This window comes from Panthera pardus, unplaced genomic scaffold, assembly GCF_024362965.1.
Source record: "Panthera pardus isolate Hobbes unplaced genomic scaffold, ASM2436296v1 HiC_scaffold_16, whole genome shotgun sequence".
Taxonomy (NCBI): Eukaryota; Metazoa; Chordata; class Mammalia; order Carnivora; family Felidae; genus Panthera; species Panthera pardus.
The window spans coordinates 87,357,695-87,380,768 of record NW_026526721.1 but is presented as its reverse complement, the minus strand read 5'-3'; the positions used below and the strand labels follow the sequence as shown (position 1 = coordinate 87,380,768).

Here is a 23,074-nt window from a genome sequence, read left to right as displayed (position 1 = left end):
TGGCAGAAGCTAGAATTAAAATAAATAAATAAATAAAACCTACAAGAAGCAGCACTTCTAGCAGCTGTAGAGTCAAGCTCACCAACTGAACTTCCCTGAATCCATTCAGGATTAATTTCCCCTTAGACTGTTTCAGAAATTGAAGTTAAGTACTAAGGTGTATAGGCTACAAAGCAATGGTTGTCCAAATGTTCAAGAAGTCATCAGCCAAGGAAGGCATCTCAGCAGGACACCAGAAAATTTGTATGAAACACCATCTGCAAGGTAAAGACATCTTCTGGGTCACTGAACAGAGCTTCTGTAACATTTCTTCTGCCTCCACACTAACCCCCCCCTACAGTCAGCACAAAATGGCCAGAACAAAGGAACAAATAATTTTACAGATATGGACACAACTGGCAGTTCAGGAAGCAGAACCTAAATAAAATGCATTCACAGCATCATTCACCAACTAGGCATGTGAGTCATAAGACAAAAGAGAAGCCATCTATATACAAAGACACAGGTTATGTCATCATCATGAGTGAGCCTCTCAGCAGGAAGTCACACCCATCACTGTTACCAGGAAGAATAAAAGCAAAAGAAGCTAACAGAATCCATCATATTCATGGATGTGTTCATCTCTTCATACATGAGTTCAGTTCACTTTTATTGCATATTTTCTAGGTGTCAAGCACAGTGCTATACACTGGATGCACAAAAGAAAACAGGGCCCCATTTCTTTGCCCACACATTATTTCTCAAGAGCAGTATTAGAGAAATGCATGGGCATTTATGGGATGGTAGGAGCTGGATCTTAAGCATGAGGACTTGCTCAGGTGAAAAATGAGACAAGGATGAGCTGGCACAGAACGACAAAGAGGGCAGCATGGGTGTACTTAATTTTGTATACGCAACCTGTCCAATTCTAAACTTTTTAATGCTTATTTTTTTTGAGAGACAAAGCATCAGCAGGGGAGGGTCAGAGAGAGAGAGAGAGAGAGAGAGAGAGAGAGAGAGAGAGAGAATCCAAAGCAGGCTCCAGGCTCTGAGCTTTCAGCACAGAGCGCAACGCAGGGCTGGAACTCACAGAACTCACAAACTGTGAGATCATGACCTGAGCTGAAGTTAGATGCTTAACTGACTGAGCCACCCAGGCACCCCAACCTGTCCAATTCTTAGAGGGTACTGTCATTCACTTAAAATAAGGTCTCCTAGGCATCACAATCCCAGACTTTAGCCTCTATTACAAAGCTGTAATCATCAAGACAGCATGGTATTGGCACAAAAACAGATGCATAGATCAATGGAATAGAACAGAGACTCCAGAACTGGACCCACAAAAGTATGGCCAACCAATCTTTGACAAAGCAGGAAGAATATCCAATGGAAAAAAGACAGTCTAACAAATGGTGCTGGGAGAACTGGACAGCAACATGCAGAAGAATGAAACTAGACCACTTTCTTACACCATTCACAAAAACAAACTCAAAATGGATAAAGGACCTGAACGTGAGACAGGAAACCATCAAAACCCTAGAGGAGAAAGCAGGAAAAAACCTCTCTGATCTCAGCCGCAGCAATTTCTTACTTGACACATCCCCAAAAGCAAGGGAATTAAAAGCAAAAATTAACTATTGGGACCTCATGAAGATGAAAAGCTTCTGCACTGCAAAGGAAACAATCAACAAAACTAAAAGGCAACCGATGGAATGGGAAAAGATATTTGCAAATGACATATCGGACAAAGGGCCAGTATCCAAAATCTATAAAGAACTCACCAAACTCCACACCCGAAAAACAAATAACCCAGTGAAGAAATGGGCAGAAAACATGAATAGACACTTCTCTAAAGAAAACATCCAGATGGCCAACAGGCACATGAAAAGATGCTCAACGTCACTTCTCATCAGGGAAATACAAATCAAAACCACACTCAGATATCACCTCACGCCAGAGTGGCTAAAATGAACAAATCAGGAGACTACAGATGCTGGAGAGGATGTGGAGAAATGGGAACCCTCTTGCACTGTTGGTGGGAATGCAAACTGGTGCAGCCACTCTGGAAAACAGTGTGGAGGTTCCTCAAAAAATTAAAAATAGATCTACCCTATGACCCAACAATAGCACTGCTAGGAATTTACCCAAGGGATATAGGAGGGCGGATGCATAGGGGCACTTGTACCCCAATGTTTACAGCAGCACTTTCAACAATAGTCAAAGTATGGAAAGAGCCTAAATGTCCATCAACTAATGAATGGATAAAGAAATTGTGGTTTATATACACAATGGAGTACTACTTGGCAATGAGGAAGAAAGAAATACAGCCTTTTGTAGCAATGTGGATGGGACTGGAGAGTGTTATGCTAAGTGAAATAAGTCATACAAAGAAAGACAGATACCATATGCTTTCACTTTACATGGTCTTAACAGAAGACCATGGGTGAGGGGAAGGAAAAAAAAAGTTAGAGAGGGATGGAGCCAAACCATAAAAGACTCTTTTAAAAACTGAGAATAAACTGAGGGTTGATGGGGGGTGGGAGGGAGGGGAAAGTGGGTGATGGGCATTGAGGAGGACACCTGTTGGGATGAGCACTGGGTGTTGTATGGAAACCAATTTGATAATAAATTTCATTTTAAAAAAATAATAAGGCTTCCTATTAAAACATTTAAAAGCTCACCTCTAGATTTCCAATAATTTTTGCTTTATGAATTTACTGATTTACATTTTTTACTTTGTAGGAGAGTAAATATAGGTTTATGACAATTATTCCTTCTTTAGAAATTATCATCTTATAGAATTTTATCATTATCTAGTGTTTCCTTTTATCCTGTGTACTGTTTCTAAGTTTAAATATATTGATTTTCATTAATATTGCACCCCTTACTTTCTTTTAGCTTGTGTTTGCTTGGTATCTCTTTTTCAACCCTTTAATTTTCAAGCTTTATCACTTTAATTTTATTTTCCTATACATAAGATATATAGGGGGCACTTGAGTGCCTATATAAGATATATAGGGGGCTCAGTCAGATGAACGTCTGACTTTGGCTGAGGTCATGATCTCACAGTTTGTGGGTTAAACCCCTCATCGGACTCTCGGCTGATAGCTCAGAGCCTGGAACCTGCTTCGGATTCTGCGTCTCCCTCTCTCTTTGCCCCTCCCTGCTCTCACTCTGTCTCTTTCTTTCTCAAAATAAATAAAGGTTAAAAAAAAGTAAAAAATAAATAAATAGGATATACAGAATTTGAATTTGTCTTTAATCCGATCTGAAAATTTCAGTCTTTTAAAGAAAAACTTCTATTTACAAATAATAAAATAACCAGTATACTTAAAATTTATGTCTTTCTTTCCACTTTATCTTATTTATTTTATACTGGTGTTTCTCCCTTTGTCCTTTGCCATTTTTTGTTAGTTTAATCAAGCTGTCATGTAGTGTGATGGGTTTTTGTTGTTAATTTGGGAGTTTTACCGCACCATTCCATTCCATCAATGATTATTCTCTCCTCTCCACACTATTTTTAAATACTAAATATTTTTCTCACCAGGACATTCTGTTTCCACAACCAAGATGCTAGGTTACTCATCAACATGGCTCCTCCTCTGTCCCCTGTAATAGGAGATTTAAAATACTTGACTCTCTCCTCTTTTCCTCAAGAAGGGGTCCTTTGGAATGTTTTTTACTTATCCTCTCCCTCTCCATTCCAGGCTTTTATCAGAATTCCTTTTTCAGCATGACCATTCAGCTTCAAGTGTGCTCACAGAGCACTTTCACAGTGCATTGCTGGCCAGCCTTTCCCTAGCCAACTGCACGGGTATGTTTGTGCAAGTGTGAACGTGTGTATCAGGTGTTACCGTTTACCAGGTCTTCTGCCTCCGTTGGTCGTTTGGTTCTTTCAATGAATATTCATTTACAAAACAAAGATCCACAAGGGTACTACAATTTTAGGATGATCATGAGAAAATACTGTCAAGTCCAGCCTGCAACAGATTTCAAATCTTTCTTCTACTCAGGGAAAACACTTTCTTGGTACTTTAAAAAAAAAATTCCCTCTTTTTCAACTTTTCCTTCTTCTGCCCCCGTAACATCTGTTAACTGTTTGATTTGCTGGATTCAAGTCCCCAGGTCTCATATCTTTTTCTGCCTCTGTATTTTTTCTGTGCCTCGAATATATCTTGCACTTACTTGATCTTCCATCATAGTGGTGACCATCCAAGCGTCTCTAATATCCAGCAAAATAGTTTAGATAGAAAGTCATGTATTTAGTGTGCTCTTGCTTGCCTGCCTTCTCTCACACACTGTATAAATATATTATCATTTATCTCCTCTGGAAGATGTATTTGACTTGGCATTATTCAGTTTGTTTGAAACTATCTTTTTCTAACTACTACATTCTCTTAGGGATTTGTTATTTTCTTTGTTGGCTGATTGGGGCTTACATATGATCCTTGGAGAACCCAAGTAGCGGCACTCCTGGGCATGTGGTCTCTACTCCCATAGGTCTTTGGTATAGAAGTGGACAGTGAGTGCCTCCTTGGGCACCTGAAAAAAACCTCCTTGCTTTCAGATACCTTGTACTCTCCCAGGCTCAGGGCCAGAATGGAGTCAATGTGCATGTTTTGCTGTTTCTTTCCTTGGAATATAAAAAACAAAACATTCCAACAAGGACCTTCCCTAGGAATTCATAGATCCCCTGGGTCATGCCTTCTAGGATATGCTGTTTTCTTGCCCCCACCCCATGACTTCTAGAAGTCAGTTTTCAGTCATTTAAGCATTCCATGGAGTTTTATCCACAGGACACGCAGCAGAGCTTAAGGCCATACCTGCACAGAACCATTAGCTGATTGGAGAAAGGAATGCAAAAGTGAGCTACATTCAGCTTACTGGAGTCTTAGAATCTCCTCTTCATCTATACATCTTTGTACTTGGTATTGCTTTTGCTAAGCACATTGCTTACTAAATATGTGCTCATCATATATTTCACCATTAAGTAACTTTCAAATCAACATCACAGAAATTAATATCACTAATAATGAACTATCAAATAAAAATGAATAAGTATTAACATCCAAGTTACTATGAAAATAAAGAGAGTAGAGTTCACCACACACAAAAATAAACTCAAAATGGATTAAAGACTTGAATGTAAAACCTGAAACCATAAGACAACTAGAAAAAAACATAGATTGTAAGCTCCTTGACATTGGTCTTGGCAACCATTTTTTGGATTTGACACCAAAAACAAAAGGAACAAATACAAAAATAAACAAGTGAGACCACATTAAACTAAAAAGCTTTTGCACAGGAAACAAAATTGTCAACAGAATTAAAAGGCAACCTACTTAGTGAGTGAAGATACTTGCAAATCATATATCTGATAAGGGGTTAATATTCAAAATATATAAAGAACTTCTACAACTCAATAACAAAAACAATCCGATTAAAAAAATGGGCAGAGGGCTTGAATAGATATTTTTTCCAAAAAATACATACAGATGGCCAACAGGCACGTGAAAAGATGCTGAACATCACTAATCATAAGGGAAATACAAATCAAAACCACAAGGAAATATCACCTTCTAACTATTAGAATAGCTATTATCAAAAAGATAAGAAGGGGCACCTGGGTGGCTCGGTCAATTAGACATCCAACTTCAGCTCAGGTCATGATCTCATGGTTTGTGGGTTAGAGCCCTGTGTTGGGCTCTGTGCTGAAAGCTCAGAGCCTGGAGCCTGTGTTGAATTCTGTGTTTCCTTCTCTCTCTGTCCCTCCCCAGTTCATGCTCTGTCTGTCTCTCTCTCTCTCTCTCTCAAAAATAAACATTAACAAAAAAAAAGTTTTTTTTTTAACATTTATTTATTTTTGAGACAGAGAGAGACAGAGTATGAACAGGGGAGGGGCAGAGAGAGAGGGAGACACAGAAGCTGAAATGGGCTCCAGGCTCTGAGCTGTCAGCACAGAGCCTGACGCGGGGCTCAAACTCACGGACCGTGAGATCGTGACCTGAGCCGAAGTCGGACGCTTAACCGACTGAGCCACCCAGGTGCCCCCCAAAAAATTTTTTAAGATGATAACAAACATTAGCCACTATGCAGAAAAAAGGGAACCCTTATACACTGTTGGTGGGAATGTAAATTGGGGCAACCACTATAGAGTTTCCTCAAAAGATTAAAAATTGAACCAGCATACAATCTAGCAATTCTACTTCTGGGTATTTTTCAGAAGAAAATCAAAAAAGATACACACACCCCCATGTTCATTGTAGCAGTATTTACAAGAGCCAAGACATGGAAACAACCTAAGTGTCCATCAATGGATGAATAAAGAAGATGTGGTGTATATACACAATGGACTACTACTCAGCTATAAAAAAAAAGGAATGAAATTTTGCCATTTGTGACAACACGGATGGACCTTAAGGGCATTATGTGCTAAGTGAATAAGTCAGACACGGAAAGACAGATACCAATCTCACTTATATGTGGAAGCTTTAGATTCTCACACATATAAGTTAGAATAGAAAATCTTACAGAAACAGATTGATGGTTGCTGGAGGTGGGGGAGTGGGGAGTGTAAAAATGGGTAAACAAGTCAAAAGGTATAAACTCCCAGCTATAAAATAAATAAGTCATGGGTGTGTAATGTACAGCATGGCAACTATAGTTATTAATATTGTATATTTGAAAGTTGCTAAGAAAGTAGATCTTAAATGTTCTCATCACAAGAAAAAAGTCCATAACTATGTATGAGGGCAGCCGTTAACTAGACTTATTGTGGTAATCAGTTTGCAATATATACATATATTGAATCATGTTATACACTTAAAACTAATGTAATGACGTATATCAATTACAGCTCGATTTTTAAGTTAAAAAACAGCAGGGTTAATCTCAGTCTTTTGAAAACATAACTTTAGCAGCATTATATTTCCTTTGCTACCTCTTCTTGGTTCAGATATACAAAGCCACCACTTGTGGTCATACAGTTTTCCTACTTTACCATTCTGGGGCTACCATTCATTTCATAAAATCCTAGGTTGTTTCCCTTTTCTTTCTATATATTGGTACAATTTTCTAGTAGGTGATTCACAAATGCCCTGATGAAGGGGTAGTTTTTTTTTTCTAATTTTAACAAACAACCATCTGGCCATGTTCATAGTTAAGATTTTACCAAATTATCTTCTATCCCATGAGCTTCATCCTCCAAAGGAATGGAAAAGGTAATGTTTTGAACTTAAAGACAATGTCAAGCACTTTGGACTGGCTTGCTTGATTTTTACGATGCAATGCATTTTAGTAAATCTAACCAAAACTTTCTTTTTAGTTGGTGGAATTCTGGAGATTTTTTCCTTTAAAAATTGTATCATTGGTATTTAAATTTCCCTGAAGTGATGACTTCATGGAATGCTTATCCAGTGTTTTCTTGCACAAGAAAAAAGGTCATTTTCCATCTCTATAATAATAAACCCATATTTTAAACAAATTTTGGGTACAGTCTACACTTTGGTTTTGACCGACTGCAGCTTTTCAATACACATTTACTAGACATAGTCGGGTAATGTTATCAGCCTTGTTGCTATCAAGTGCTTTGTGATGCACTTAAGGGATGTCAGTTCTGACACATGTCTCAGTGATTTCAGGTTATTCTGAATTTCCTTCATTACCTTGCATATTTTCTGATATTTCAGGCTCACTTAAAAAGAATATACTGTTTTTAACTATCAGTCAGTGATCCCGGTTGAAAACATAATTTTAGAATTGGTATACTTTTAAAAGATAAATTAGGAATAGCATTAAAACCTCTCTCTTTCGGGGTGCCTGGGTGGCTCAGTCGGTTAAATGTCTGACTTCAGCTCAGGTCATGATCTCTCAGTCCATGAGTTCAAAACCTGTGTTGGGTTCTGTGCTGACTGCTCAGAGTCTGGAGCCTGCTTTGGATTCTGTGTCTCCCTCTCTCTCTGCCCCTCCCCTGCTCATTCTCTGTCTCAAAAATAAATAAAAAAAGGGGCGCCTGGGTGGTTCAGTCGGTTAAGCGTCCGACTTCGGCTCAGGTCATGATCTCACGGTCCGTGAGTTTGAGCCCCGCGTCGGGCTCTGTGTTGACAGTGCAGAGCCTGGAGCCTGTTTCAGATTCTGTGTCTCCCTCTCTCTCTCTGACCCTCCCCCACTCATGCTCTGTCTCTCTCGGTCTCAAAAATAAACAAAAAATTTTTTTTTAAATAAATAAATAAAAACATTAAAAAATTTTTTTTAAAAAAACCTCCCTCTTTCTGTCTACACACACACACACACACACACACACACACACACAATCTGAGTTACTTCACTGGCAGGAATTAAAACATGAACTATGTAAATTTAAATTGAGATTTGGTTGAATGAAATTTTGGCAGGATGTTGATCTGATTTGTGTGGGGGTTATTTTTGTATGTGTGACATCCAAAAACTACCAATTCTTAGAAAGGTGACAAACTCCATTTTCATACAAGCCACAGAGATAGGCCTCTTCTTACTTACCAAGAAGTCATATGCTCACACCCTTCTGCATCAGCATCATCAGTTCTAAGGATATGTTCTCCGTTCATTCTGACGAATGCCTCCAAGAATTCCTTAAACAAAGAAAATTCCAGATTTCCACTGATTTCCATTTCATAAAAATATTCTGTTTGCTAAGCTTATCTAAAACATTCCAGGTTTGATGATGTTGTGAAAGCAATTCTACTAACTTATACACGTGCTAAAAACTTGACAGAACACAAAAATTCAGAACTCCTGCCACCAAAATCTTTAAGAAAATTGATTTTCAGAAAGACACACCAGATTTAAATTGTGGATTTGTGAATACGACAGAATCTCCCAGGCGTAGAAATACCCCCAGGTTTCAAGGCCCACAGTTGGGGAGATTTTGCTCTGAGCAGTAAGAGCAACATGAGCGTAAGCCTTAGAATTTGCAAAATTCATTTTCCCTCTCATGTCCCACGATGGGAACACAAACATGTCCACGTCAGGAAACTGAAACCGAAATTCTAACATTAGGAACTCTCTTCCTCCCCTCCTTTCTTTCCCCTCTTTTCATATGGCTCCTGGCTTCCAACCCATTCCCAAAAGCAAAATGAAAGTGAAATAAACTTCTCTGTGTGAAAGAGAAGAACAAAGCCTCCTCGTCTCACCAGGAGGACTACCCTGCCATGGGGAGGGTATGACGTGGTAGAACCATGAAAACGGTACAACCTTTTAAGAGAACAGCTTAGCAATGCACACCAAGAGCATTTTAAATGTTCACATATTTCAGACTAATGATACAAATATGGAAATCTATCCTAAATACATATAACCAGAGATGTTACAGCAAAATTTATGTGAAAAGGCCTTCAGTAAAGCGTTATGCTAAAGAAAAATACTCCAAATAATCTGTGTGTTCAATGACAGGCTTTTTTTTTAAATAAGGGAAGATCCACATGACAAAATATATGCATCCATTAAAAAAGATTTGAAGATTTCACAGTAACATGGAAAATGTTATAATGTTAAAGAGAAAATTAACATAAAAGTACATATGTAATATAATCTTAGTTTTTAACTAATAATGGAAATTGGCAGGGTGTTCAGTGGGTGGATGGACTAAATGAGTGATGGGCATTAAGGAAGGCACTTGTTGGGATGAGCACTGGGTATTAGATGTAAGTGATGACTCACTAAGTTCTATTCTTAAAATCATTATTACACTATGTTAACTAACTTGGATTTAAGTTAGAAAAAATAATAGAAATTTTCTGTGGATTATAGGATCACAGGAGAATTTGATTTATATTTTCTATATGCGTAATTTGCAACCAGGAGCAAATGAGCATATGTCACTTTTTAAATCAGAGTTAAAACTGTATTTTGTATATAAGGAGAAAAAACGCAACATGCAGTGAAACCACTATCATATCCAACCTTGATAAGATACCCTTGCTGGGGCGCCTGGGTGGCGCAGTCGGTTAAGCGTCTGACTTCAGCCAGGTCACGATCTCGCGGTCCGTGAGTTCCAGCCCCGCGTCAGGCTCTGGGCTGATGGCTCGGAGCCTGGAGCCTGTTTCCGATTCTGTGTCTCCCTCTCTCTCTGCCCCTCCCCCGTTCATGCTCTGTCTCTCTCTGTCCCAAAAATGAATAAAAAAACGTTGAAAAAAAAAAGATACCCTTGCTAAAAGTAACCTCACAAATACATTTCAGTATACAAATGTATTTGTTGACATCCATTTTGCTCATTCTTTGTCTAAGTAAATTATGAAATACTGAAATAGTTAAAACTTTCCTAGATGTCTAGCATGGAGTAAACACTTAGAAATTCTCCAGTCAACAAAGCATAATAGATTTATTAGGATTTTCCTATAGTTCTGTACTGCAGGACCTTTTACAATCCATGTTTACACACTAGCAAAAAAGCAAGCATTTTTTTTTTTGTCAAGGGTTTCTTCCCCCACCTTAAGAATCTAGCAACATAAAGTGAATTAAAATATACAAATGAATATAAACACCAACATACATGTAAATCTTTGTCCTTTGTACCTAATCTCAGAGTCTTCTTCATATAAAGGATTTTTTTTGTTTTGTTTTGTTTTTAAGGAAGAGGTCTTTTTTAAATGTTTATTTACTTTGAGAGAGAGAGAGAGAGAGACCAAGCGAGCAACCACAAGTGGGGGAGGAACAGAGAGAGAGGGTGAGCGAGAGAATCTCATACAGAGCCTGACGTGGGACTCAAACTCACAAATTGTGAGATCATAACCTGAGCTGAAGTCAAGAGTCAGTCAGACACTTAACCAATTGAGCCACCCAAGCACCCCAAAGACAGAGGTCCTTTAATTAACTTACACTGAAAGCAGCAGGTATTTTATCTAATGCTATATTACGTAGAGAGTACATATTACTGTAGCACATAAGTCATCGTCGTCGTCATCATCATCATCATCATCATCACAGCGACTAGCAATCAGCTTCTCGTTGACTGCACATAGATCCACCATGCCCTGAGTGCTACAATGCCATATAGTACATGTTTCTGGTAAGCAGGAAGACTGCAGCTAGGCCCTGGGAAGTTGGAGAATCCAAATGAAATAAAACTCCAACAATTGTCAATGTTCTATTTTATGTTTTATTTTTAAGCTGATTTATGTCCACTACTCTGACAGGTTTCAGAAGGATGGAGACGCAGCCCCAATAAACTGTCTGCCAAATGCAATGGCTCAGCCAAAGAATGATAGCTTCAAAAAGTTGGGTTAAACTATCTGCTGCCAGTGGTCTTTCATGGGCATCCAAGCAAGGCTCCGGCATCTCTATCTGTGCTTGCTGGTGGGAGGGGGCATGCTAGACAGGAGTTTTCTACTCTTTTGGAAATTCAGATAAATTAATTGACGTGTATATTATATAATTATCTACCTCCTTTTCCCGTTTCAACTGTAAGCATACAGAATGGTAATTCACTAGAGCCTGCAGAAAGTTCTAACTGCTGACAGGAAGGGGAAGGAGTTTCTGCAAGACCTTCCCTAATGTTTAAGCAGACAGAAACGCAATCAAAGAATCAAGAAGATGATCCAACTCATTGCCTTACTAGGTGGGTTTGGGCTTCCAGGCCCATAGATCAAAGAGTCCTGTTCAGCTGCTGCCAAGAACATGAAATTATATTCAGTGTCAATTCCGTAATTAGCAGAATTGTGACAATCTATAGTTTACCTTTTAAAAAGGTTTACCCACTGTATCTTAAAAATGTAAAGAGCTGTGAAAACAAAAGCAAAAATCCAGGCATGAACATATGCCAGATGAAAAGAAAAAAAAATACAGCAGGAAACTCTTAGGATTTTAATAGTTAAAAAAATTCTCCTAGTGCTCATATTTCTGAATATTTCTAGGAGAAATATCAGGAACTAGGTATAAATTTTCGTGTAGTAAAAATTACACTGGATTATGAGTGAGAAGACGTATGTACAGGTTATGTGATCTTGGAAAAACATTTCACTTCCCTCACCCTCAGGCCCTCCAAAAGGAAATGGGACTATTAAAATTGGTCCTGCCTCCTGAAAACTTTGTTCTGACAATCGAATATGATGTATGGGAATATATATAAATGTGAAGTTTTCAAAACTATCATTTTACTACTAAATTTTTTTAACCTCTAATCAGAAGGAAAATCTTTATGAAAAGTGATGTAGACCAATGAAAGGCACCTCATTGTGTCCTGGAAATCAGACACTGCTTTAAATGTCACATTGTCTTCCACTGTTTTAATTTTTTTCTAGGGCTAAAATTTCACATTTATACTGGAGAATGCCTCTTGCATGGATCTAAACTTGGACTTCAGAGTGAGTCAGCTTCAGCATTCACAGGAATATAACAGGAAGGAAGTGGTTTCTAAAGTAACTTTCCTGTTGTTCCTAGAAAAAATAGTCACAACAGAGGAAAAGCAGTTACTCTATTATTCAGAGCATAAATTATATACTCCGAAATATAATTAGCACTTGTATCTGCAACAGATAGCTACACTTTCTGGTTATGTATCTATCAATTTTTTTTATTTTAATAGTGATGACTCATAATGAAATTATGCATTCATCGTTCCATTCATTAAACTGTTTAACTTACAGGCTGTGCATGTAAACTGCAAATTCTCTGCATATGTGATCACATCACTCTCACCCAGGCTCCGGTTCTCAACCTAATATTTGTTAACATACACAAATTCTTTCCAGAACGAGTTTTTTTTTTTAATGTGCATTCAGAAAGCAGATGCTGTTGAAAATGTTATCAAGTTACAGATGCGCAAGGTACTCTTGCTGAATGTGTTTGGCAATATAGCTCTGAAATATCACTTCAGTTCCTGCCTTCTGCTGCCCCAAACTTCATTCTCCAGGGAACCATCCAAAACAGCAATGCTAAGAATTACTAAATTCAATCCTCAGATCAGCTGTTTCTGAAATGGTAGTACATGCTTTTCAACAAATTCAGCGTAAGTTTTTCTCTTGTTGAAAAAGGTGGGAGCTCCGAACACTTTATTATCTGAAACTTCATTAAAGGGCGAGAACGATAAAGCAACAGTTATTGGAGTGGGATCCAGAAAACAAGCAGAAAGAAAGAAATTCTGTCTTACGTGATTCAACAGGAGAAAGTCTCTTCCACTTACCCCTCTGTCTTCCCCAGCCCCACCTCCTTCTCTTCCTGCCCTTCCTTTACTCCTCTTCTGTCCCACTGTACCCCCTCCTTCCTGGCCGCCCTCTTTCTTCCTGCTCATGTATAACTGGCACTTATTTTAGCATTCAGTTTACAAAGAGCTTCACTCCTCCCTTGTCACGTCCCATGCCATTGTCACTTCAGTCTTACAACAGACATGTTAGCATCCCATTTTACACAAGACCCCAACCAGGCTAACAGAACCGAGGGTCAAAAATCAGGGCTCCTTATTTCAAAGCCTGGGTCCTCTTCTGACACTATGCCACCTCTCAAGAAATTCCTTCCTTCCTCCCTCCCTCCCTCATAGATCACTCTCCCTCTTCTTTCCCTCCATTCAGCTCCCTTTCCACATTCCCTGCTCCTCATCCATTACCTCCACCGAACTGCCTTCCACCCCACCCACACCCATCTGAGGAGTCCTTTCAGCAACCCCCCTCATCTTCAGAGAGATCACGTGACCTTTGCTCTGACAGGGACAGAGTCTCCCCAAAGCACCACAAACTATCTCTGCCCCAGACCCGTCCTCTCCTTTCATCCCAGGAACCAAATCTTGTCTATTTGTCTCATGTAGGAGTATCAGCTATTTCCTGAATTAACCACACGTAGGATTTGGAGGGAAATATCCAACGGAGGGAGTTTTGTGACTCTCTTCCCACCGCTGCAAATCATACATGGTGTGGTTAATGGTGTTTAGATTGTCATATACAGTCATTAAATACTTTCCTACATTTGAAAAAGATATTTGGGATATTCAATTTATAATATTACTCTCTCATCATTTTTAAAGAGTATATCATAAATCCTTTCTCCCTGATATAATCCTTCTTCCATTGCAAATTTTTGTATGATATGCTTGCCTATATAAAAATGGGATTTTCATAAAATCCTGAAGAATTGCCTCCCAACAATTTTATTTTGGAATTTTTGAGCTCTCCCTTCAAAGGTGTCAGTTACTCCAATTACAAACTATGAAGCTGAGGCACTCTAGATGATAATTTTGTATTACCAGACTCCTTACAACTGTGAAATTTTAATTACTCTGGTAAGATATAGTTTCTTGTGCATGATCACGAGGCTGGTGAAAGATGTTGGACATGGAATACAAAAAATATATATATATTTTTCTCTATTTGAAGAACTGCAAATGTGAAAATGAAAAAATAAAATCTTCTCTGCCCCCCCAACATTATGGAAACAGTTATTTACTGAAATTCAACTTAGATTTTGGTTTTGCCTCAGAGAAACCACTACAAGGATGCTCATTCAAAATGAAACATGGCTATGGTTTGTGATACAAGGAGATTTTCCCACTAAATCACACTTTATTCCTGAGAAGAAATTGTGACCAGTCAAGTAATAACTAAAATTCACATACAATCAAGGCATATTCAAACTGACAACCAGGAATTTGAAAAAAAAAAAAAAAAAAAAGGCAGAAAAAACAAAAAAGTATCTTTTTTTTTTTTTATCAGGCATCTAAGAATTCAGGTATTCGGTTCTTACATATAATCAAATAATGGAAGCTGTGATCATAATAGCATTTCCAGATAACAGAACGACAAGTAATTAAATAATGGTGATTTACAATCACTCCCTTTGTGATTTTGTTTGGTAGTAGTTTTGTGTGTTCATTAATCACTCCTTATTTTCAATTCTATAGACCAACATAGTACATTTTCCGTCGGTGCGTATTCCATCTGCCGCCCTTCCTCAGCCCCTCTGCTGGAGCGACCACTCGGTTTCCATAGCAACTACTACATAACTATTGCTCCTGGGATAGCAGGAGGGGAGAAAGAACACTATAAAAAAAGGACAAAATCTGGGTAGTTGAAGCATAACACATTCCCTGTGTTGTTGTGAACTACCAAGAACTTTTTTCTGTTTCCTTATTTGGAAAAGTACTTAGCAACTTTTCCGAGTAGCATTTCCAGTCTCATCTCTGACCAATGGTAGGAAATCCTCCTTCCATCTTCCACGATCATGACTGCCCAATGTGGATCCCCCCCTCCCCTCCACCCACCTTTCGTTCTTTGCACTTTGACAGGAGTGCACACATGTGATTGCTTCAAACTGTAACACAAAGCTCTGCAAATCCGCATGAAATAATGAATGTGCTCATTGATCCATTCAGTCCATTTGATACATCACTTGAGATTTTGCATATATGCATACCCTGACTCCTACCTCAGTAATAATGAGAGCATTTCCCACGGGGACTGATTCTTTTATCTGACTCCAGAGAACATTTATTTTTGTAACTGGGAAGAGCAGGAGTCCCTTGCTGGGAGTGAGAGAATTGTTTGGGGAATCCTAGAGTGTTTTTATCCCAACTTCACCTTCCATGTAAAAATACCATTTGCACAAGGAATTCTTCCTCCTGCGGTTATAGAGGATCTGGAAATCTGATCCAGTAGGCAGGGTGGTGTCCCTCTCGGTCTCCCAAGGAAGTCTGAGTCCTCTCTCCCTTTTTAATATGAGAATTCGAAAGCAGTGGGAAGTGATGTTGGACCTATCACAGCATTGCTAACAGACAGCCTATTACAGTATTTAATAAAAACAGAAACAGCATGCCTATCATAGGCTAATAAATCCTACCTCCTGCACGCTTTAAAAACAGTATGAAGCAGCTTTAACGGAGCTTCTGATAACTAATTTCAAGCATGGCTGTCTAGCGTGCCTGTCACTATTGTCCTCCCAAACTCTTTCAGACATTTTGAGCAGAGAGTATTAAAGCTATGAGTTAGCAAGGGTTGTGACATTAATGGTCCAGAAAAGCTTTAGGCACGAGAGGCAATGATGATTACCCGTGGCTATTTGGAGGACTGCACTGGATCGCTGTCATTAAAAATTAAGCGTGGCTTTTGAGGAAGATGTGACAACTACCGGAGGTAGGATTTGCATGTAAAACAAAGGAATCTGTTGCTGTTTTGGGCTTTTGTTTGCAATGTGCGGTGCGGGTCGTGAATTGCAGCCAGGTGCGGAGTGAGAGCAGGAAGGGGAGAGAGGGGAGTGGGGAACGGATGGGCTTAGAGCAAAACACAGGGGATAGTATTATATTTTATGGCAGAAATGCCTCGAGGACAAACTGGCTCCAGGCTCGTAGCCTGCTGAGTGTGCATTCCACGTTGCTTTTCCCTTGGAGTAGAATGCTTAGAGGTCACGGAAAAAACAGTTTGTTTCTTATCTGTGGTGCCAGCTGGGCTGTTGGTAGGGTTGAGTGAAGACTTTGGTAGGTGGGAGGCATCAAGGTCTAAGAAAAATAAAGAATAGGAAGTGGTCAAGACTGGAAACCTGTTAGATAAATATTTTATTCCCATGGCCAACATGCTTTGATGGCCAGAGTCTAATTTTTAAAAGGGGAAATTGAAAGATTACAACGGATTTCCCTGATAAAGAACTACTTCGGATTTATTATAAAAGAAAATTGGGTACCTTCGTCCATTTTGCATAGGGAAAGGCTGATCCACACTGTTTGTGTTAATGGTTTTTGCTAAAGCAGAGCAAGAGTTTTAGATTAAAAGAAGGGGCTTTTCTCTCTGTTCCTGCTCCTGCTTTTAGACTACTGCCGGGCTGCAGATGGAAATAGTGATTCGTTAGAGGTTATGGACTTGGCGTTTTACCTTGTTCCTTTCTTCTTCTTCTTCTTTTAATGAATAGCATAAAAGCATAATTCTCCTTGAAAGATGAGAGGGCAGTTGGGTTCCAAAGTCCAGCAGATAACGAGTGGATTTGCAGAGGAACTTACACTGCTTTGTACTTTATTATAGGACTGGTATAGATAGCTCGATCAGAAAAGGACTTGTCAGGAAATCATAGGTTGAGATTTTTAAAGCAAAAATATAATGGTCAGAAGATAATGTTTCACCAACTTGATCTCTGGTGCAAGTTTCAGTATTTGTCATTGCATATGACCCTCAACGTGAAGTGGCAGAAACGTAGTGAGTGAATTTCTCAGTGCTCTTGGCATTATTTCCCTGATGGACTTCACAAACTCCGAAATGTAAAGATGCTGCTTTAGATCTTGAAAAAGCCTGTGTTCTGATGTATTGATTTGATTATAATGAATAACAGAGATACATAGAATAGTACATTCATAAAAGAATGTGATATTCTTCTAAAACTTTGCTATTGATGCAGTATTAACTAGGAAAAAAGTGAAAGACAATTATAGTATGCTTGTTTTCAGCTAAATATTGGAGTTAAGACTAAGTAGGGCTTTTCTCTTTTCTAATGCAATTGAGTTTGTACATTTGGGAGCTTCTGTGTATATACTGCCATTCACAAAGTTGAAATCATTGCCCTATAGTGTATGACAATACACTATAGCCTAAAGCATATAGCTTGAAGTTGTGTGTCTCTTTTTCCTGATGAATATGATTGAACCAGCCAAACTCTCTTGTCTAGTTATGTGACCAAGAGCATCAGTCCATGAAATGACTATATAGAATTTCTGATGCAGTTGATGATTGTGACATAGTTTTCTGCCTCTATGTGGCCAGTGGAATGTGTGACCTTGACCTTGTAAAGTCCCATTCTCTAGCCAATTGTGCTCCCCAGTCAAGAACCCATACATGAAAAGAGAGCTCGCAATACACAAACAGAAAAACACATACACACACACACACACACACACACACACACACACATTTTACATACTGCTGTCAGAAGTTTACAACTGAACATTATTTCTATTGTTTTCATTATTTATTTGAAAGAGATTTTCACTGGCTCTTGTCTTAACCAATATCTTCTGAATCTAATTTCATCAAGTATTTATTTTAGAGGTAATCCGTGCCATAAAACTTGTCAATAAGAGAAATCATTTTGCTATCATCATGTTCATAACACTTCACTGATTAAAATATCCTTTCAAAATGTTCACAGATATATGGGAAAAGTTCCTATATTAAATCTTGATGGTATATGTATCTAGAACTTCAAAAATATAGTGGAGATATGGAATTTATTTTCTTTGTAAGCTGTGGGGAAAGGCAAACCAAGTAATTTAGTCAAAACAACCTACTTTGTGTCACAAATTCATTTCATTACCTCTTTACATCGATAGATATCAGCCAAAGCATTTATACATATTTTCCCCTTTCAGTTTCTGCTACATCTAGCAATGAAAAAAACCACCAATTCTCCAGCTGTCCAGGAAAACAAGTCCGAAATCCACCCTGACATAAAAAATAGGCAAAGCTTTAGTCAGCCTTGTCTTCTCAGCCCCCATGCATAGCACAACCAATGTATCAGTCACCAAGACACAACTCACCAAGTCCACAATCGCCCTTACTGTGTGTCTCTCTCGTATACACATACAGCCATCATTTGACTTCATTGGTTGATATTGGACCACACATTTCTCAACCTAGCACCGTCTTCTCTTTGATCGTCTCTCTCCTCTCACCAAAACAGAATGACAAGTGAACCTTCCAAGAATAGTTTTACTATTATATCCAATTCAAAGACAGACTATAATAATGTATCTACAATATAATCCTAATTTATATATATATGTGTGTGTGTATGAAAAAACTAGAAAAAAGTATACCAAAATGTTAGAAGTTATCTTGGTGTGTATTATTGGTGCATTCTATTCTCTTTATTCATTCGTTTAGAGTTCCTAATTTTTTTCAAAAAGCAGGTATATTCATAGTCACAAGGAGACTTACATCATACAGGTTTCTTTATCTCCTTTTATAACCATGTTGCTCATTTTCCCCATTATCATACTTCATGTCATCTACCTTATCTTCACCCCAAATTCTAAAATCATTTGTCAGTCCAACCAAAACTGAAGAGAAGTGCTATTCCCCTATCAGAGCCCTTTTCTCCTTCGGTTTCTTGGCATGTCATGAAAAACTCAGCATTATCCTTCCCAGTAGACTGACTTGTTAGCTCAGATTTACCAGAAGAAGAATGTGTGTATGTGTGTGTGTGTGTGTGTGTGTGTGTGTGTGTGTGTGTGTGTGTGTTTGTGTTTGATTTTCCCTACTTTACAGGCAGAGAATTTTCCAATCTCTTTTGCTGGCTCCTAATTATCTTCTAAATCTTTAAAGATTGGAGCGCTCCATGGCTCAACTATACATCTCTTCTTTATCTCTACTTACTCCCTAAATGAGTCCAACCTCATTTCAGGACCTTAGAAACTATCCATACACAGACACGTCACAGATTCTGATCCCTAACCTGGACTTACATATTCAACTATCTATATAACACTTCCACATACATGTCTTATAGGCACCTCACACTCAACCTGTTCAAAATCAAATTCTGAATTTCCATACAAAATGCCATCCTCCCATATTTTTCCCATGTATGTAAATAGAAACTCCATTTTGCCACTTGCTCAGAAGAAACATTTTGGAATCCTCTTCGAATCTTCCCTTCACACGTAGCAGAAAATCGCATTGCTTCTACTTTCAAACTGTACCTGGAATGTAATTATTATCCCCACTGCCACCACTCTGGGCAGGTTACCACCAACTCTCAGATTACTGCACTATGTTCACCATTCTTGACCTTTTGCTTCTGTCTCCCCTGCTCCCATCCACACATTCCATTTTGTATCCAAGACCCGGTTTGTTTCAACATTGAACTTAAACCATAGTATCTTCTGCTTGAAAGTGTCCAACATCTTCCCATCTGACCACAGATAAAAGCCAGATCCTTACAGTGGTCCACAAGCTACGTGTGATCAGCCCTGGGTTCTTCCCTCACTTCCTCTGCTTCCATCCTCCCTTCAGCACTCTTTAGCCACACTGGCCTCCTGACTTTTCCTCAAACCTGCCACGTCCTCTCAAACCTCAGAGCCCATGCCCACTGCCTGGAAAACTTTTTCCCTACACAGCCACATGACTCAGACCCTCACTTTCTTCAGGTTTCTGCCAAATGTCTCTTTATCAGAGAAGACTTTCCTGTAGGTCTTTTAAATCATACCCTCTCACAAGCTTCCTATTCCAAGTCCCAGGTTTTTCTCTGCAGCATACCAGATTATCCCCCAACATATTGTATGTTGAGTTTTTATTGTCCGTCTCTCTCCTGCTAGAATGTAAACTCTAGAACAGTGACTTTGTTGTGTTCCTGGATGTATCTATAGTATCGATTGTCATATGAATGAACAAGCTGCTGAATACAGGAACTGAATGTTTGTCCCCATCAAAATCTATCAGTAGCATTAGGCCCCAGGCATAAGCTTTTCAACCTCAGGGTCAAAGCTGTGTCATAACACCCTGTTGCTTTTTCCAAAGAGAAAGATACTGAACACCTTGAGGAAAGTCAAGGAGATTTATCAAGATGCTTTTCTTTCTCCTCTCTACACAGGAGGGAAAAAAATATCACTGATTCCAATCTATGTCAAAGCAAATAAAAATTCAATTTGCCTGAATTTGATCTTATCTGAAGATGACTTCTTTTTCGAAAAGACATCTTCACAGATCTGTACCTATAACTATGGACATAAACAGGGGTGCCTGGGTAGCTCAGTCGATTAAGCATCTGACTTCAGCTCAGGTCATGATCTTATGGTCCGAGAGTTCGAGCCCCGTGTCGGGCTCTGTGCTGACAGCTCAGAGCTCAGAGCCTGGAGCCTGCTTCGGATTCTGTGTCTCCCCACCTCTCAGCCCCTCCTCTGCTCATGCTCTGTCTCTCTCTGTCTCTCAATAATAAATAAGTGTTAAAAAAAAAAAAGATTTTAACTATGGACATAAACATTATCTATATTTTCTCTGCCCTCTGTTGGTGATAAGAGAGAAGATGAAAAAACCAGGTTAGAAGATACAGGTGGGCTCAATACCCCTTTCTGAGCATACAAGCCCCAGTAGTTTATTTGGCACCAGGAATCAACTAACAATAACTAATGCTGGTACTAGTAACTTACATTCATTTATTGCTCTCAAAACAGCATGGTCAACCTCATGGTCTCATTAACAGTGAATTCCCTAGTATTCATAAAGTACATGTCTTCAAATAATTAAAGTATAATGAAATAATGTTATTGTCCAAATTGGGTGGAAATAATAATGCCCAATATTTCTAGAATGTTCTGTAGTCTATAGAGGTAGAGTAATGTGAAAAGGGCACAGCATCTAAGACAAGCATAGGCTGTAGGAACAGATAGGCTTGATCTGGATCTAACCTCCTCCACTTCATAGCTATGTGACTACAGGCAGTTTTTAAAAATTGTACTGAGCCTCAGTTACATCACTGGTACCTCTATGGGTTAGAGATTAAACGTGACCATGTAAGTCAGTACCTCATGAGAGTACTCTGGCACAGAGGAGACGCTTAAAAAGCAATAGCGTTCTCATTGCTGTTGTCATTTTATCTTCACAGTATGCTTTAATAGTACATATTATACTTTCCATTGAACAGACAGCAAAACTAAGCTGTAAAGTTAGTCAAATGGCTCAAGGTCAAAGAACTAGTAAGCTATGAAAATTTACTCTTCCTTTAGCCACAGAGACTCTTCATAAACAGAATGTCAGATTAACCTTCTTTAATGTATTTAGTGCCCAAAGACTGCCAGTGATTAGAGGAGTTTTTTTAAAGGTAGAACCTGAAGAAAAGCTTATTTTCTTTCTTCTGTGAACAATGTGAGTGGCTTCATGTATTCCTTCCCTAAATAAAAAGTAGACTTAAACTCCTGAGAAACAAGTTAAATGAACCCTAATGTGCTCATTAAGAAAACCTTAATCTTTAGACATGCTGCATAATGGAGTGTTGGAACACCAGCTTCACTGTCCTGAATACCTAGGTTTGAATCCCACTTCTGCCCACTGCCAGTTGTCAAAACCTTGCTGAGTCTCCTTTTCTGCAGCAGAAACATAGGTTGAAATAACATGTCATTCCTGGGGTTGTGAGGATTATATGAGATACACAGATTACCTATATTCACTTCAACTATTATCTTAGATGAAACTTTAAACATTATATGTGTGTGTATACACACACACACACACACACACACACACACACACACACACACACAATGACCCTGACCCTGAGAGATTTGGTCTGAAGTATCTCCTTTAAGTCGTATTTCTTGGAATTGCAATGCCTCCGAAGTCATCCAGTAGCTATCATTTGAGAGACACTTAAGCACTAAGGCATCATGTAAAAGCTCAGGGTGTTTGAGCATCTGGCCAGCACCAGAAGCAGAATTTCCTGAAATGTTTGACATTTGCTCATTTCTGATTAGACCCAAAATTAAAGAGGAAATTCTGGACAAATCAAGAAAATATCTGCTTTTCTGAGATACCAAACCCAATTTTACAGATTCATGTTAAAAGAACTTTATCCAAGTGCCTTCCCTCAGCTTTGTCAGGCTCCATTTTCAATATCTCCCTTCTCCACTCTGTCTGTGACTACATGGGCTTTATTATTGCTAAACTAACCTGATAAACACAACATTGTATAATAGGACTTCAGTGCAGGACATGCATGAAATTGGCAATTAGCATCATCAATTATTCTAGATTTAACATTACTAATTTCTTAATGCAAAGGAATTCGATTTTTTTAATTGCTTAATAAAAATTAGCACCTCCTATTAAACTATTGGAAGAAAGTCTTGAATACCAATCTACTACATAGGCTAAATTTTTCTTTAATCAGTTTTGAACTTCATCCGACAGGAAACAACTTCCCCAATTTCAGATTCTTGAAGGTTGGTTTGTAACACTAATGATCAGATTTGTGTATTTGTGTTTCCTTTAATATTTTGTCATTTCTCAAATTCACCTCTTTAAATGTGACTAGTCCCAACAGTACTCTCTCTCTCCAACAGTGTAGATGTGCCGTTGTCAAAAAAATGTCACAGATTTTCAAGCTTTGATTTTTTGTTTTAACTCTTCACAGGATATTGTTCCCTTTTGCTCCAAGAATACTC

At 38.6% G+C, this 23,074-nt stretch overlaps 1 protein-coding gene across 1 annotated transcript in view; it reads left to right on the top strand.

Moving 5' to 3' along the window:
- Positions 1-15,579: 15,579 nt before the first annotated feature.
- The window catches only part of KCNMB2 (potassium calcium-activated channel subfamily M regulatory beta subunit 2), a 240,228-nt gene continuing 232,733 nt past the window's right edge, over positions 15,580-23,074 (top strand). The window contains exon 1 of the mRNA XM_019463217.2: positions 15,580-16,070. The gene's annotated coding sequence lies outside the window, so the exon portion shown is untranslated. The remainder of the gene's footprint in view (positions 16,071-23,074) is intronic.